Source organism: Sabethes cyaneus, chromosome 3 (genome assembly GCF_943734655.1).
Source record: "Sabethes cyaneus chromosome 3, idSabCyanKW18_F2, whole genome shotgun sequence".
NCBI lineage: Eukaryota > Metazoa > Arthropoda > Insecta > Diptera > Culicidae > Sabethes > Sabethes cyaneus.
Window position 1 is genome coordinate 248,582,289 of NC_071355.1, and position 16,367 is coordinate 248,598,655.

Below are 16,367 nucleotides of genomic sequence, written 5' to 3' on the forward strand. Positions count from 1 at the left end.
TGCAACCTTGGGAAATATTTAAGCTCAAAGAAGTACTATTTTTCATCAAAAATGCTCAAAATCTCCGAAACTGCTCAAAATCTCCGAAACTTCAGGAAATCACGTATAATAATGTTCTACAAAAACGTTGATTTTAGCAAGATAAACAACTTTCTAGAACACTATGAACACGTAAAAGTTGACCAGAATATGTCAGGGTTTAAAAACTGTTTTAAGGGGTTTGTCCACGAATAACGTTTCATAGATAATTTCCATGAAGAAATACAAGTATGATTTCTTTGACAAAGTTGTTTGAATTGATATTTACTACAACTTTGCCGAAAGTACCAAACCTGTATCTGGAATGTACGAGAAAATAAATTTCGTATCTCACTTTTAAGGGAATTAATCACCCAAAGATTTCTCTCACAAGAAGGGGCTTGTTATACCAAGAAATGTTCCTAAAGACACTACATGCGAAAAATTTCACGTTTTGGCGCAATATCACACGATCACGTATTTCGCTGTTTGGACCACTGTGCATCGCAGAGACTATAGCTGTATGCTAAACATGTGGTTTGTTGTCGTTTTATTTAGAATGATTTGTAACTTTTAATGGTTTGTAACTATATTAGTGTTCATTAATACCATATTGTGATCGAAGTTTTTAACGTAGGACTACGTCGACCAATATGAAATCCCGCAAGGCAGTAACCTCGGCCCGCTACTCTTCTCGATTTTCACAACTGATGTCTCATGTTTGCTCCCACATGTTTGCCGACTATTTATGCTGACGATACAAACATTTTTAAAGTTATTTCTTGCTTGAACGACTGCATGGAACTGCAGGAGTACTTGAATACGTTTGTGAACTGGTGTGCTACTAATTACTTAACACTGAGCATAGAGAAGTGCAACGTAATCTCATTTCACAGAAAACGAGCACCCATTGAATACGACTACAACATTTCCAACCAGCAACCACTGCATTCTCCGCGTTCAGTATATAAAGGACTTGGGAGTTTTGTTGGACAATGAATATTGGGGGCCAACCGACAGCTGGGGTTCATTTTTAAGATTGCAGACGAGTTTCGTGACCCACTCTGCTTGAAAGCGCTCACTTGTGAGATCAATTCTCGAAACTACTTCCGTTATTTGGTGCCCATATCAACCTGCTAATTGGTCTCGCAGAGTTGAAATGGTGCAGAAAAAGTTCATCCGTTATGCTCTTCGGCATCTCCCATGGCGTGGTCCGCTCAATTCTCGGTTTACAGCCATTGGATCTGAGATGACGAATCGCACAAGCCGTGTTTGCTGCTAAACTTTTAAACGAATCACATCGAATCGACTGTCCGGCGTTGTTAGACAGCTGAACCTATACGCTCCGAAACTTAACCAAACTTTACTTAACGTTCTGTTCAGATATTAGTTAGGGATTATTCATTAAGACGCAACAGGTCTAAGATTCTTCACGACGTTCAGATTTATTCTACTTTGATATATGTGCTTGGGAAATACGCCAGAAGGTGATAAAATCTCTCGTCCTAACCAAATTTCTTCGGAACGTGATTAACCTAGACCAATTTGATATCCTGAAAGTGAACAGTTATCAAAAAGTTAGCGACCAGCTCTATATTTCTCCCGACTGTATCCACATACTGCAAGAATTTATTTAAAACTGATGTCTTATATGAAAAAGGGGTTGACGGAACATTCATGCAACTCTTAGCGGGACTACAAACTCTAAGAAACGGATAAAACTGATATACAGAGCACGGCCATTTAGGAAACTCAAACTTGTCTTCTTGTATCAAATTAATAGGAATGTTTCAGAGCCTTTATCACAATACAGTGAATTAAAAATTTGAACATTTGGAAAATATCGAGTTTTGTCACTAGGAAAAATCGTTAATAATGAAGTAATTATGTCATGATCTATTTCCCGAACTGGATGTTGGAGGGTAAAATTATATAAATTAGAAAAAAATAAAGCTTAAAGTTCAGTTACGGCTGTATGCGCTGATATAATCCATCCGGGTTGCATATTTAAAATCCTTTATTGCTCCGATTTGAATTCCTTCTCAACGCTGTCGAATAAACCAGTATATTATACGTTTCCACATAAATTACGGCCTTCAAAGGGAAAAACATCAAACAGCACACGACATCTGAATATCGATTCTTAAAAAGTTCTCTCTCAATTTTTAACATCATAATTATGTAAATGATATGCACTCAATATTCCCCCACACACACACACACATACGGCCAAAATCAAAGTTCATAATTCATACGAAAGAACAAAGACTCTTTTTTTCAAAACCCGCAAGCACAAATCTAGACCGGCAGGATACACGGTGGGCAGAACAGTGGTACGCACTCCACCTTCCATCACATCGGCGGTCCTGCCTGGCAGTAGTTCCTGCTCTCGGTTGAAGTACCCTCAGAAAAACCACATTATAGGCAGGCGGATTCCCTAAACGTCATCGTAAATGCTCATTTCTTTTGCACTCAAAACTCAACTACCTCTACCTAAATTGGTGTGCACGTGCGGCGGGTTTTCATTTCAATCCCCGTTTCGGAAGTTTTTTTTTGTCCTAAAAGAATTTGCATAGGCGCGAAAAAAGTACTCATTCTGATGTGTGCAGCAAGCTCCTGCACCTTTACCTGGCTGGTAACCTACACTTGGTGGGTTTTGAATGTTTCGTTACGGCGGGTTGACAGTGTCCCCTTCGCCAGTAAATCCATTCAAAGATCGCGAGGTAGGGCCTACCGAATGCAGCGAAAATTTGTAGCGATCTAAATGGAGTTTTTTTTGTCGGTTGTTTTAACGAGTGCATCTAGATAAGAACATTTTTGGAATTCGTAACATTGCGGTTGCAACTAAAAAAAGGTCCCGTCGAAAAGTCTGGTTTTACGGAACATCCTTTTCATAACCTCGTACGTTCGTTCCTCAATAAAAGTGAATTCAGTACACAGGTTCCATGTAAGGTTTATGATTCAGAAATCAAGCACAATGGAGGAGGGATCATTTGCTGTCACTAAAAACTTGTCAAATGGAAATATTCTGATATGGGTAGGATGCAACTTCGAATCAACCACCAGGTAAGTTCAGTTTGAACCAACTTAAACACGAGTGAAAGTCAGTCGCAATAAACCAGAACCAAATTTTTTGCTCGACTAAATCGCAACGTATTGCGCTGGTTTGAACTTCAAACAACGCACTTCACTCTTTTCGCAGGCAAAAAAAAAAACATTCCCGTTGTTAGTCAAAGACCAGACAATTCGAAGCAGAATAATTCGCCAGCTAATCAGATTACGCCGGAAATGGGCGCGCGCAAGCAAGGCCAAATTATATTTATGTTTTCCGAAAAGATAAAATGTGTCGCGCACATTGTCTGATCTGTCACGGAGGGGACGACGGACGAGGCCTTTCAACAGGCATCATCCCTGCGCTCCGCGGGTTGCGTCCGAACCCGGCACTGATAGTTATCGCTTTCAGTTTCATTCCGATAATCTTCAAACACGTTTTTCGCCTTCCGAATGCCCAGCCGCAACAGCAGCAGCCCATCACGCATCAAATGATCCGTTGTATCATGCATACGGGTGGGTATGGATTATTATTATTATTAGCCGAACTGCGTCACCTGAAACTGCACAAAAACAGCAATCGGACGACGGTGAGTCAACGAGGTCACGCTCCCTTAAAATTTCGCAACCGCAACGCCCTTTCGCAAATTGCTACTGCAGATCCGGGCTACAAATACTCGAACCCCGCCAACGAATATCCGTTTGAAAACGCTTTATATCAATATTGATCTTGCGGACTGCCGATTTGTAGTTTTTAATCAGATCTCTACAAGCCGGTTCCAGCTCCGCTGCATTCGGAAACCTTCGGAGGAAACAAACAAGGGAAAACTTTTGGCTGGGAGGGATGAAATGCACCGCGGCAACCGAACGAGAACTCGCGCTAGGGGAGGAAGGTGTACGCGGGCAAAAAACAATCCTGCTGGAATAAAAACGCGGATCCCAATCGGGGCGTAGCGTTCCGGCTGGAAGAAAGTGGAAATGCGCGAGCCATTGGCACGTGCACTGAATTTCCTGTGCCCGTTAGTTTTCCACTGTTCCCGTTCCACTAAAGGGGTGAAAGACTGCATTTTGTTTTACGCGGTAGCACTGGCAGTAGCAGCAGTGCGCGAGTCATTAGAATGAAATTAATCTGTAAATTATGATCGGTCTTAATCCGGAATTATGTGTTTTATAGACGACAACGACGACGCCGACGGCTGGGTGCGGACCGGCGATGGTTCGATTCAATATGCAAAGCTTTAATTTATATCTGGAATTAGTTGCTAAATAAAGGGGAATTATGTAGTATGTTTTTGCCACGTTAATCAAAATATGTCTAATGCTTTTTCTCAAATTAATTTTACAATATGGCAAAATTGGTAGTTTTAATGTGCTCTATGACCAATTTTGTCATAAAAACCATCATAAGCGTGTAATAAAATCCGAATTGTTGCTTGGAACATGTAACTGACAAGATGTAATATAGTTTATTTTATCGTGAAACTAAAGTGAAGAAAACTGTAGTCGTCACAGTTAGTAGCGTCAACATCCAATAGGAAATGCTATGTTGTCCTTGGCACAAAAGGTCATATTGCGCTCTTTTCATATGTCCCATATGGTCTAGTGGCTAGGATATCTGGCTTTCACCCAGAAGGCCCGGGTTCGATTCCCGGTATGGGAAACTTTTTTTTTTCTGTATACCGTGCCTGCGGGTAAATCAGTGCACTCATCCTAAAAATCGTTTTTTCGCAAATGAATTTCACTGAAACATCGTTAGTGCGCCTTTAACACGGTCGAGGTTCTTGGCACAATCTACACATCGTAAAAATATGCTTGATAGACGGTATTCGAAGATTATCGGATTCAACTTTCTCGAGAACGCAATCACTTCGCATTTATCGGGGCGCAGTATTAGACGATTGTTTTGACGTAGGACTACGTCTTTCAGGAAGGTAGCTGGTATAGGGTGTCATTCCAAAAAACTTTCTCGAAAAGTGGTCAGGTTTTGAACGTTAATAGCTTAGTGGTTTCCCGGTCGATTTTCTTCAATATTCTTACACCAATCGATTGGAAAATCTTCTAAGAATTGGCCCAAATGAAGAAAAGTATGCATTCTTGATGTTGAACTATTGAAAAATTGAAAATAATGAATCTATGTTTTACCAGAATTCTCGCTTCGTGATTGGTTGTTGTAAATGACGTCATCAAAGTGGAAATGCGTTTTCGGCTTATAATTCAGTCAATTTTCAATAGATTTCCAAGATATTTACATCAATTGATCGGAAAATTGATTTGGAAAATATTGAAAATATAGAAAACTATTGAATTTTAATGCGCGTCATTGAAAACTTGAAAATAACTCTAACTCGATCGTACTAGAAATTGTCGCTCTGTGATTGGTTGGAATAATTTCTAATTATTATCGAATTCTTGGGCAATACAACAGCGTGAATGTTTAGCAAAACACCGCTAGTAACTCTAAAGAAAAGTTAGTTCATTTCTTCGTCGATACGGACAGCCAGCTACAGATTGGTCTTCTCGTCACCACACAATCTGCCCACCTGGTCGCGGATAAATCCAAAATTCCAGCTTTATGGGTGCACGTAATTTTCCTTTGTCATTTGGCTGCAAAAGGCGAACGGCTCACTGGTAACTTTGCTCTTTTGTTCAGGCTGAAATTGCTCCATTCTATTCAACGTAGATGATAGAATGAAGACCCACGAAAAAGAGGCGGGACCGATTCTTGTCGCTTGCTCTGGTAAATAACTCGAGGTAAGCCGGCGAACAACATTATTGAAACGCTAGCTGAGCTACTGCCAACATCTTATATTGGCATGTCTGGACGCGACAAAGGAGAAAGCATCAAAGGCAAGCGCAAAAGTCACGCTCGAGTCGTGCACGTCTGCAGCTCCCGGTCAGTCGTATTCATCGGCTGCTGAGGAAAGGAAACTATTGAGGCTGGAGCTGGCTGCCGTGATGGAATAATTAACTGCGGAAGTGCTGCTCACGGCAACAAAAAGACCATAGTTATCCCACGTCGCTTGCAGCTGGCCACCTGAATTGGCATTTCATCGAGATTCATTACTATACACGAACGGCTTCGTCGATCGCATAGCTGCTGTGGCTTCCCGGTTGATTCGTTGCCGCAAGCCGTTTACCAAAAAGAAAATTACATTAAGTGCGTTAGTGCAAGTTTATTGCATGCTGGAGTTATGGAAATCAAACAATCGGTTCTTTTAAGGACCACACAACAATTGAGGAGTTTATTATATTTTCTTGTCCAGTTAATACGATAATAACACAGGCAAGGAGGGAAAAGTTGAATTTTTCGCCGTTGCGGAGGACTAACAAATGGCGGGAATAAGTTTTCTGGTCACGGACGACATTTTCTACCACTTCCAAAACGTCGCCAGCTTGTAAATCAAAGCACTATTCAACGTAGAAACATATCATGAAAATTGATTTATTTTTGGTTTAGTGTGACTGATTCGTTTTAATAAAATAGATTCACTCAATTTCCTAAATCTGTTGAGGATTGATAAACGTTACGTATAACGCATGTAGCATGTTCTAAGAAGGGGGGCTCCCATACAAATGAAACACAAATTTCCTCATAACCTGGGAAACCAGGTCTTCGACAGGACGTCTTAAGAGGCTCATCGGTAATTAAAACATGCCTCTGACAGGACGTCATTCTTTTTTAGCATGGGTTCTATTCGTATAGTCACCTCACTGGTCGACTGCTGGACTGCTCGATTGCTCAACCGATCGACTAGACTGCTCGACTGGACTAGTTGACTAGACTGCTCGATTTGATTGCTCGCCTGGACCGTTCAACTAAACTGCTCGACTGCACTGTTCGATTGGACTGTTCGACTCAGCTGCTCGATTAGACTACTCGACTTACTACTCCACTCAAATGCTCGACTTACTAGTCGACCCGACTGCTTGATTGGACTCTTCGATTAGACTGCTCGACTCAGCTACTCGACTCGACTGCTCGACTTAACTGCTTGATTGGATTCTTCGATTCGAATGCTCGACTGGACTGCTTGATTCAACTGCTCGACTAAACAGCTCGATTAAATTGCTCGACTGGAATACTCGACTCAACTGTCCGATATGACTGCTCGATTCGACTACTCGACACGACTGCTTAACAAGACTACCCGATTTAACTGCTCGACTAGAATGCTTGACTGAACAGCTTGATTCAATTGCTCGAATCAAGCACTCGATTCGAATGCTGGACTGAACTACTTGATTCAACTACTCGATTCAGCTGCTCGACTAGACTATTCGTTTCGACTGTTAGACTGGATTACTCGACTTGACAGCTCGACTCGACTGCTTGACTCGACTGCTTGATTTGACTGCTCTACTCGCCTGCTCGTTTCGATTGCTCATTATTTGAGTGCAAATGAGTGCAAAGCAAATGAGTGCCGCTCATTTGAATCGGCTCGCGGCAGATACTGGACGGCTTAGAGCCACTTGCAGAGACTATAGATTACAGAGGCGACAAGGCACTCAAAAATCGCTAAATTTTGAATCAAAGCGGAGCGTACCATTGTAAATAAAGGAGAGAGAGACTCTGTAGAGTCACTCACACAAAAGAGCCATTGAATAATATTTTTATTCAGTTAACATTGGCAATTGGAATGTATCCGCAATTTTCTTGATAGATATTGACATTTTCCGGGTCGTAAGATTCGGGCTCAACTAGTCAAGTAAATGGAACTAAATTTGGCATGTATGGGTTTAGGGAGGCAGGATTTTTTTTAATTTGGATTGAGACCACTCCCCCTTCTAAGGCGGGGTGGACTGAGACCCATAGGGGGTAGCCCTAAGTTTATTTGTTTTCCTAGGTCTATCACTGTCCTTCAGTTGCGTCCGAATGAACGACAGCGAGTAAGGAAGGGAACACACCAGCAAAATAGTACTTTCCGCGAAAAGGTTTTCATTATATTCCGCGTTTTGGTCAACCGAAACCGTTGAAGACCTTGGAGCGAATCCTTAAGTAAATTTCCAGATCGTCGGCGTAGGATAAACGAGAGCCTTTAAGGACGTCGTTGATGTCATTGATCAGCAGCAGGAAGATTAACGGTTCCAAATGACTGCCTTGTGGGATTCCAGACTAGGCCGGAAACGCATTTGCTCGAAAACCTTCAACTGTCACAATTAGTTTACGACCGGTGAAGTAGGAGGAACTCAACCAACGCAACACGCGGCCGCTGTTAGCAAGACCTTCCAATCTAGCAATTTCAATTGCATGATAGCAACACCGCAGACAAATTAGTACAGATGACGTCTTCACCATTGAGGGACATGGTTGGAGGAAGACCCAATTCCTTACGCTGATCGCTAACATACTATCAGAAAGTTTTCGGTTTCACCTCCAGGTTACGCTGAATTCCCTGCAAGTGTCTTCGAGGCACTCCCGAATGGTTCTCTGGTATACAGCGTTCAATCTTATGTCATTCTCACGCAGCGAAAGGGATCGAAAGTTGGAATATATCCCAAAGCACAGCTATTTTTCCGTCTTCAGCATGTGAAGCTCGCGGGTCAAGCCTCGGTTGACTGTTTAGCGAATGTACTATCTTAGGTACATGTCGATCGATTGCGTGCCCAATTATTTGCGAAAGAGTCAATGCAGCGATTAAAACATCAAAATTTCATTTCTCATAGATACAAGGTAAAATAAATCGCAAAGATTTGAGCAGATTTCGATTTTTGTGAATGTGAATGTATTCACCGATATCAGTATTAATCATAAAACTTTAACTAAAATGAATTGAGTATGAGTTACGACCATTTGTTTAACGCATACTTTAAGCGTCACAAGTCAGGTCCTTCGTTCCCCGACGTCTAATCGAATATAGGTAAAATGCCAAAGGTGCCGCTGCTACCGCTGGGTACACAACACTTTTCAACCAGCCGCCACGCCGGCCGGTTGAAAGAATCACTCCACTCAGGAGCAATTGCATCCAGGCGTACTTGAACGAATGGGAGAATATGTCAGGAAAATTATGCAACTGCACTTTTGCCTCCTGCATTCACCTTCAGCGACGATGACGCCAGCCGGGACCGTACTAGGTACATGGAGACAAAGCGAGTGCCAGCGTGAAACGGGCCTTAACACAGTCCTACCTAGATTGAAACAAGAGGGCTGCCAGCAGATGTTCTCGTTTGGGTTGTACACCGTGCCGCGCCGCTACTCGGTGGTGGTCCAGGTTTTGTTCAAAAACGACCGACCGAGAGGACACTTACCGTGACCATGTTGAACACGTGAAGTGGCATCGAGAATCCTTGAGAGAGCGGTCTGTGGCGATTGGCACGCGTCCACATCCCTTCGTGAAAGCGGGCGAAAAAAAATTTTGTTTGTCGATTGTTTGTTTTTTCAACGCGCGCGGACTCGCGAGATTAATAATGCCCTAAGCAAATAAAGCATGACGATGGTACCGCGGAATTCGGTTGAAAATTCCGGTTCCGTTGCTTCGGTGAAATTAGGAACATGATAGGCGATTATAGTCGCATCGGTAGCGATGCGTCCGGATAGCAGCGGGTATCATTGAGCAATAATAATGGACGGAGAAAGGGGTTTCGGGCAAATCAAATTAATTAAATACGCTCCTGGAAGCACGAGATGAGGCACCAGGGCTTGACACTAGTGATTTTAATTCAAAAGGGGACTTCCGACCGTATCCCGAAATTATTTGTAACTTAGGGAAAAATAATTTTCGGTAAGTTGAAATCGAAGTAACCACAGCACAACACAGTCCAAACTCAAGCCCCACATTTAAACAGTCCAAATGTCTTACTTGGAACTTTCCTGGCCGGAAGAAAACCAACATGTTATCTTTCGTGAACTTGGTAGCCACTACATCCGGCAGAGTCGCTATCCGGTGGCGGCCAGCAATTTGGGCAAATCTGTAGCTGCCTGTCCGGCGGCTATCGACTGTCACTATCGGAAGAGTTTGGCACACTTTCGCAATTTGGATCTGAAGGATGCCTTGCACAGCGTCCGTCGAGGATTGGCAGTGGAACGCGATGAATCAGACCCGCGTGGGGAAGATTTTCCCTGTTCCCTGCACGAATGCCAAACCGTCTTCGAACTGGATGAATTCGAGGAACACCTGAAGGTGGCTTCCAATCGAAGTAAGGCTTTCGTTGGTCATCGGTTGAAGGACATGGATGCTGAGATACGGTTGGCTTTTCGAAATTATGAAAATGTTCTTGGCGAACGGGCGGGACCCTGCCTGTATCAGCAGCGTAATCGATTGAAGAAAATAGCGGAAGAACGCGCGTTACAGGGACAAGACGATACCAGACCGCCGTGGAAGATAAAACGAGAGCGAGGCGAATGCGACGCAGTCAGTGTCGCTGAGTTGATTGTTGAACAACCGCACATCCGAGAGAAAAAACGACTGGAGAAGAACATGAAAATGCTCGGTCAAATATATCTCAACCGTGGATGGGAGGACCTGATGTTTTTGAGATCACTTCGCAAAGGGGGTGATTGGGAGAAGGTGGTCAACCTGCCGGAAGCGAAGGAAAGATCCGATCAGCTCTCGGACACAATTGAAGAAGCTTACCAAAAAACCGTGACAGCTCTGGTTAGCCTACAGTCCAGGACCCCGGTTTACACACACCGCATGAAAAGATTCGGCTCGCCGGCGGGTGCAGATTCGTACCTGTTGGATAATATTTTTAATATTCGTTACAAGACCTATCGCGATGTACACAATCAGATGGATCGAATGCACGAACTGCGCGGTCAAGGACAGCTCACAAAATTACTGGAATATGTGGGTGAAACTCTTTGGAACTACTACCAGATTAAAACGGAGCGTGTATTTCCCGATCGGTATAAATTCGTAAACGAAGTCTGCAACCTTGCGGGTCTGGCTTTTGTGGATAGTTTCCAAATTCCTCCCACTCTGATGGATGAACCGCTCAAGGATAGACTACTAATACTGTTCAATCTACCTCTGACAAAGGATGACGAAGATGTTGTGGTTCCTATTTTCGGAGATAAATCTACCTATCGTGATCCGGCTGCGCCGGACTACGGCTACATTGCATACAAGTAAGTTTTTAATATAGCTGAATTTGAACCTGTTACTAATTTGGGATTTCATCGAAGAAATCGAATCGCTCGTCTGGAGAAGCGAATACCCTATTCCAGGTATGCGATGGAACGAGCTTTCCTGTACCACGAGATGTGCCGTCATCATTTGGCCGCTAGCAAGCTGGATGAAACGCGTATCATGGCACGGAAGGTGTTCGAGGAGGCAAGCCAAAGCGGAAGTAACCTGTGGAAGTTCTTGGGGACGCTGGCACTGGTGCGAGCCGACTGTGTCCAGATGAATGTGGAGAAACTGGTTGACTCGCTGGAGGAAGCCGGCGAAGCGGTGCTGGCATTGGGCGACGAACGGTTGGATCATGTGGTTCAGGTGGCGCGAATTGTGAGTTGTGGTGGAAAAGCTTCAATTTTTTTTTGTTTTAATTTTATTTTGTTTATTTTTTAGATTAACGGTAAGCTGATGAGCGCAAAGATGGGCAAACGTGATTCGGTTCAAATAAACCGTGTCAAGTTGGATTGATTGACAAAATTGACATTAATTAAATTAGTGTAAAATAACGGTGACAAACTGTTTGCAGTTTACTTGATAAACGGTGCAAAATGAGCACGAAAATATATGTTTCTGCGTTTGCTTTAAACTCCATAATTCTTTATTTGTCTATTCATAGTCTTTCAGTGATGAACATTCTATGCAATTTCTTGGCTAAAAACTCGATTTTCCTGAACATTTACACATCATCACAATTCACATCATCAGTTTCATTCAGTATTTCATGAAAACGCACCAGTAATCATTAGCATATAAGTCAAATTTACAGCTTCTACACTTCTCAGGAAGGTTCTTAATAAACATCGAGAACAAAAGTGGTCCTAAAATACACCCTTGCGGCACTCCGCTCGTTACGTTGGATAAGTCTGACTTCATGTTATTGAACTCAATATATTGTGATTGACCTGAAAGACGAAAAGACATGCATTTTAGTATGCAAGATGCAACTAAAACACATTTTGACGTAGGATTACGTCTTTTTTTTTCTTGTGTAGACTGTTCATTGCGACCAACACTGTAGATCTATTGTGATATCGCCCGGCTATTTTCTGTAACCTGCAGTGCATTTCTTTTTGCTATTATCGTTATTGAGTGAGCGATAAGTTTTTTTTGTCTTGGGAAACATGATACAAAAAATTAGGAAAATGGGACAGATAAAAAACCAAACAGAAATTACCTCGCAAGAACAGAAAGACACTTTGTAAATAGATTTATCCATGTTGTACACCTTTTAGCGACCAAACAAAATAGGGAAAGCTGACTTTCGACATGGAGGCAAAAGAAAAAAGAACATCCCGCCCCCGGGTGGACTCGAACCACCAACCTTTCGGTTAACAGCCGAACGCGCTAACCGATTGCGCCACGAAGGCTCTTGCTGCCGGTGTGGTTGGCCTTGTGGGATCTAACAACTTTAGCTCGAACCCTTGAGGGAGTGAGAACAAAGAAATCAAGTCGTTGAAACCAAAACATCGGAATATAATCTACAGTATTGTTCTGATTATATCAGCCCCTCCGTGAATTTTGGGTTGATATAATTAGAAAACTGATATAATCGGAAAATACTTTTTTTTTGGCTCAAAGAATGCCAAGTTTACTTATGAATTATGTTCTCCCACCACTTGCCACCACTTGATCTGCCACCATTTGCCACCTTGAGAAATATTTGAGCTCAAAGAAGTACTATTTTTCACCAAAAAAGCTCAATATCTCGGAAAATTGTCCGATATATTGAGCTTTTTTGGTGCAATTTGACCAGAATAATTTAGAGACAAAAAACTGTTTTTAACGGTTTATCTACATATAACGCATCATAACTAATTTCTATGAAAAGATACAGCTATGATGCCTTTGGCAAAGTTGTTTGTAATGATATCATATTTACATACATCTTTGCTGAACACATCAAATCTGTAACTCTAATATGTGAGGAAATACATTTCGTATTTCTCTTTAGAGGGGACTAATCATAAAATGTTTCCTGTCAAACGAAGAGGTTTTTTGTACCAAGAAATATGGCCAAAGTAACCAAATGCGCAAAATCTCGCGTTTCGACGTAATCTCACGCGATCACGTATTTCGCTATTTGGACCATCTTTGTCCATCAAGGGTTGAAACGCCTGAAGTGCGCATTTGGCTGTTCATATGACCTCAAAGGAATCATCAAATAACTTAAAAAGAACAAACAAAAAACTTATTTTTGGGGCTGATATAAACGGAAAAAACGCTAATGGAATCGAGGATAGATATAATCAAGAGCTGATATAATCGGACCCAAGTACCCTTCTAGCACGGTTGTTACAAAGTAGTTGTGGTAACCGAATTATGACTAATTTCAGTCGTAACCCGGTTGCTTCAACTAAATGGACCTATAGTGTGCTAGTTGGGTAGCAATTTGGGTTTTATTACAGTCTTATGATGGCATTTAAGACCAAAATTGGTCAAGAAAACCGCCATAAGAGTACAATAAAACTCACATTGTTGCTTGGGGAGCCATCTATATATATAAGAACCTTGTCTGTAATCAAAACCAGGCCGCTGGTAGTGAGCCATATTTTCGGAGTAAGAATCGTCCACATGAGGCAAACTAATTATACCAGATTGCATACAAGTTCTTCATCAAACTGGGCACACATACAAAAAAGGAGCAGTAGTGGTCTCTTACAAGGGGGAAGGAAGTGTCAAACGGGTAAAGGGATGCGTTTCTCTTGCATTTCATAGGTCGAATTTCGAAAAGAACACAGATTTACAAGTGGCTGAGAGACAACAGGAGGGGGAGCTGACAACTGATGAAAAGGGGTTTTGTTTCGTGCATGTGAGAATTTTCGTTGCAATAAGAAATGTACAAGTGGCTGAGAAACAAAGGGACTACGAGTAAACCAGAAGTTACCACAATAAAACCTTTATAAAATTTAATTAAAACCAAGCGGCTTTAGAACTCTTACTTGGGAGAAAACATATCATTCACAGGTGTCATTTGATTTTTTTTTAAGTTTTATTCGGAATCTTCTGTTTTAAGTAAGTGAAAGGGTTGTATTTGTTGTTGTTATTAGTTTATTAGGACTTTTTAAACACAATGCGTTCATTCAAGTGTTAAGGAAGGGTTTACTTGGAATTATTTTTAAAACGTTATTTACAATTATTTCATCACGTTTTCCTAAAAAGAGAAAAGAAAGATAACTCGTTCTTTGGACGCAGTGCATTAAGATTGCAGTTCAGGAAGAGAACAGGACTGAACACGTTAGAACGGAACGAAACGATTCGAACATACGACTGGCTTGTTAGACCTGCATCGTACCTCGAACCTATCTATTTTGAAAATTTATATTTTTTGGATAAGTTTTCTTTTTATTTAATTCCAGACAAAATAGTTCACATTTAAAAGTCTAGTTGCAGCCCGCGTGCATCGTCTTGAGGCTAATTAATAGTAAATCGGAGGTACCCAATCTAATTTTCGATAATTTCGACGAAAACACATCTTTTTGATGTGATAATCTAGATTCACTACAACGGAGATAACCGGAATGAATGACTAAAACGTCTAAATGTATCTCTAAAGCTATATAGCTCTATAAGATGTAATTACGTTACTGACGCTTGTGTTGAATTCAATCTGGCATAATTTGCTCGAACCACTGTCAACTGTGTTCCGGTGGGGTTTTAACCAGGGTACCGCTATCTATGCATCACTGTATCACGAAAATTGTTTGGTCTCTTTCGGGCCCACAACAAATCCTGCCCGGATGGCAGAGTGTTCATAAGGTGCTCAGTACAGCTGGTAGTTTAGGTATAACATGTATTAGTTTCAGCTTTCAGCATTGTGCAAAGCGTGTAGGGAGCGAGCTGCAATTCTTACCACGAACATATGGCGTCCTGTCAGGGGTCTGGTTTCCGTTACAGTCGAAATAAGGTACTTATAGTGTTAGATAAGATACAATGCTAAGCATTTCTAGCATATGTAATTTTTATTAAACGCTATAAAAATTTATGATTTTATGTTAAGCAAGAAGAAAATTCTTGGTAAAAATCGTGAAAAAAGGTTTTTTTTAATATTCAACGTTTTAACGTAAAAACAAGTCTAACGTACATCAAACAATCGGTCGGATCTGCAACACAACTTTCTTTATTTATTTTTCAACAAGAAACACGTACTAATGCTGACAATATAATATTTTATTATTTCATTATAGCAACTATGTTCTCATTATGTTCGGTCCTTCATTTTTTCAGAGCTTTTATTTTGTGCTGGGTTGGTGAAAAATTCTACATCTACACTTCCCGCATCTGGTACAGCCGCGGACCCTATCATGCACTTTTGCACTGGTTTCGTATCGTTGTTTTCTTCCGAGTGATTCTTCGGTACAAGTTCAAAAGGCGTAATATGAAACTGACTGTAACACAGTGCTACGAGACTGCACAACAGCAGGATCTTCACCAGTGTGGACTGATCCATCTCTGCGACTCGGTGTTTAGTTCCGATCTAGAGCAATTCAGAATGCGAGCAACAATTTTATTGCAAACGTTTGATGGCTTTTTAATTCGATAATAATGAATTACCTTCTGAATGAATGACTGCAAATTAAGGCCTTGCGTTAGTAAATTTTAGAACGAAAAATACCACAATCGGGGTTTTAAATTTAAAATTCAAAAACTTTAACAATAATTATTAAATTATTAAATTTTAAAATGGATCCTAAAATAACTAAGCCAATTAAGGCTGACACCAATTGTATAGTTTTTGTTGTCACAGTTTCGAACATCTGCGAAGCTTAAACCCTCCTAAACACAACAAAGTTAATTCGATGTCACTGAATGCCTCATGCTGATTGTTTTGAAAACCATATGGATCGACTATCCATTTGTTGTCAAACATTTAGTTAGATTTAGAATATCCTACCCGTGCCGTCGGGCGGCATATTGGTACCGGCATAATTATAGGTTGTGTAACTTCCTATTCGTGAACGCTATTATTATTTACTGGAACTCGTGTCCCAATCATTTGCCTACTGCTGCGGCTAATTATACTTCGGTAGCTCGATCTGCAGGGCCGGTCGGCGTCCGTGGCGATTGTCACCCTCCTGCGGGTCGTGTGACCCCGGGCGTGGTATGGTTATTTCGAGCAACCCCACAGACGGGAGGAAATTCATTGCCGAGCACCTTTTTGCGCCTACATATCTTCATTGTCAAAAT

The 16,367-nt window shown here is 41.5% G+C and overlaps 1 protein-coding gene and 2 non-coding genes across 3 annotated transcripts in view; 1 reads left to right on the forward strand and 2 right to left on the reverse strand.

Moving 5' to 3' along the window:
* The window catches only part of LOC128744415 (centaurin-gamma-1A), a 260,009-nt gene that overhangs the window by 101,953 nt on the left and 141,689 nt on the right, over positions 1–16,367 (reverse strand). The window lies entirely within an intron of this gene.
* Trnae-uuc (transfer RNA glutamic acid (anticodon UUC)) lies at positions 4,658–4,729 on the forward strand. Its single transcript has one exon. It is a non-coding gene; the product is annotated as a tRNA-Glu (tRNA).
* Trnan-guu (transfer RNA asparagine (anticodon GUU)) lies at positions 12,477–12,550 on the reverse strand. Its single transcript has one exon. It is a non-coding gene; the product is annotated as a tRNA-Asn (tRNA).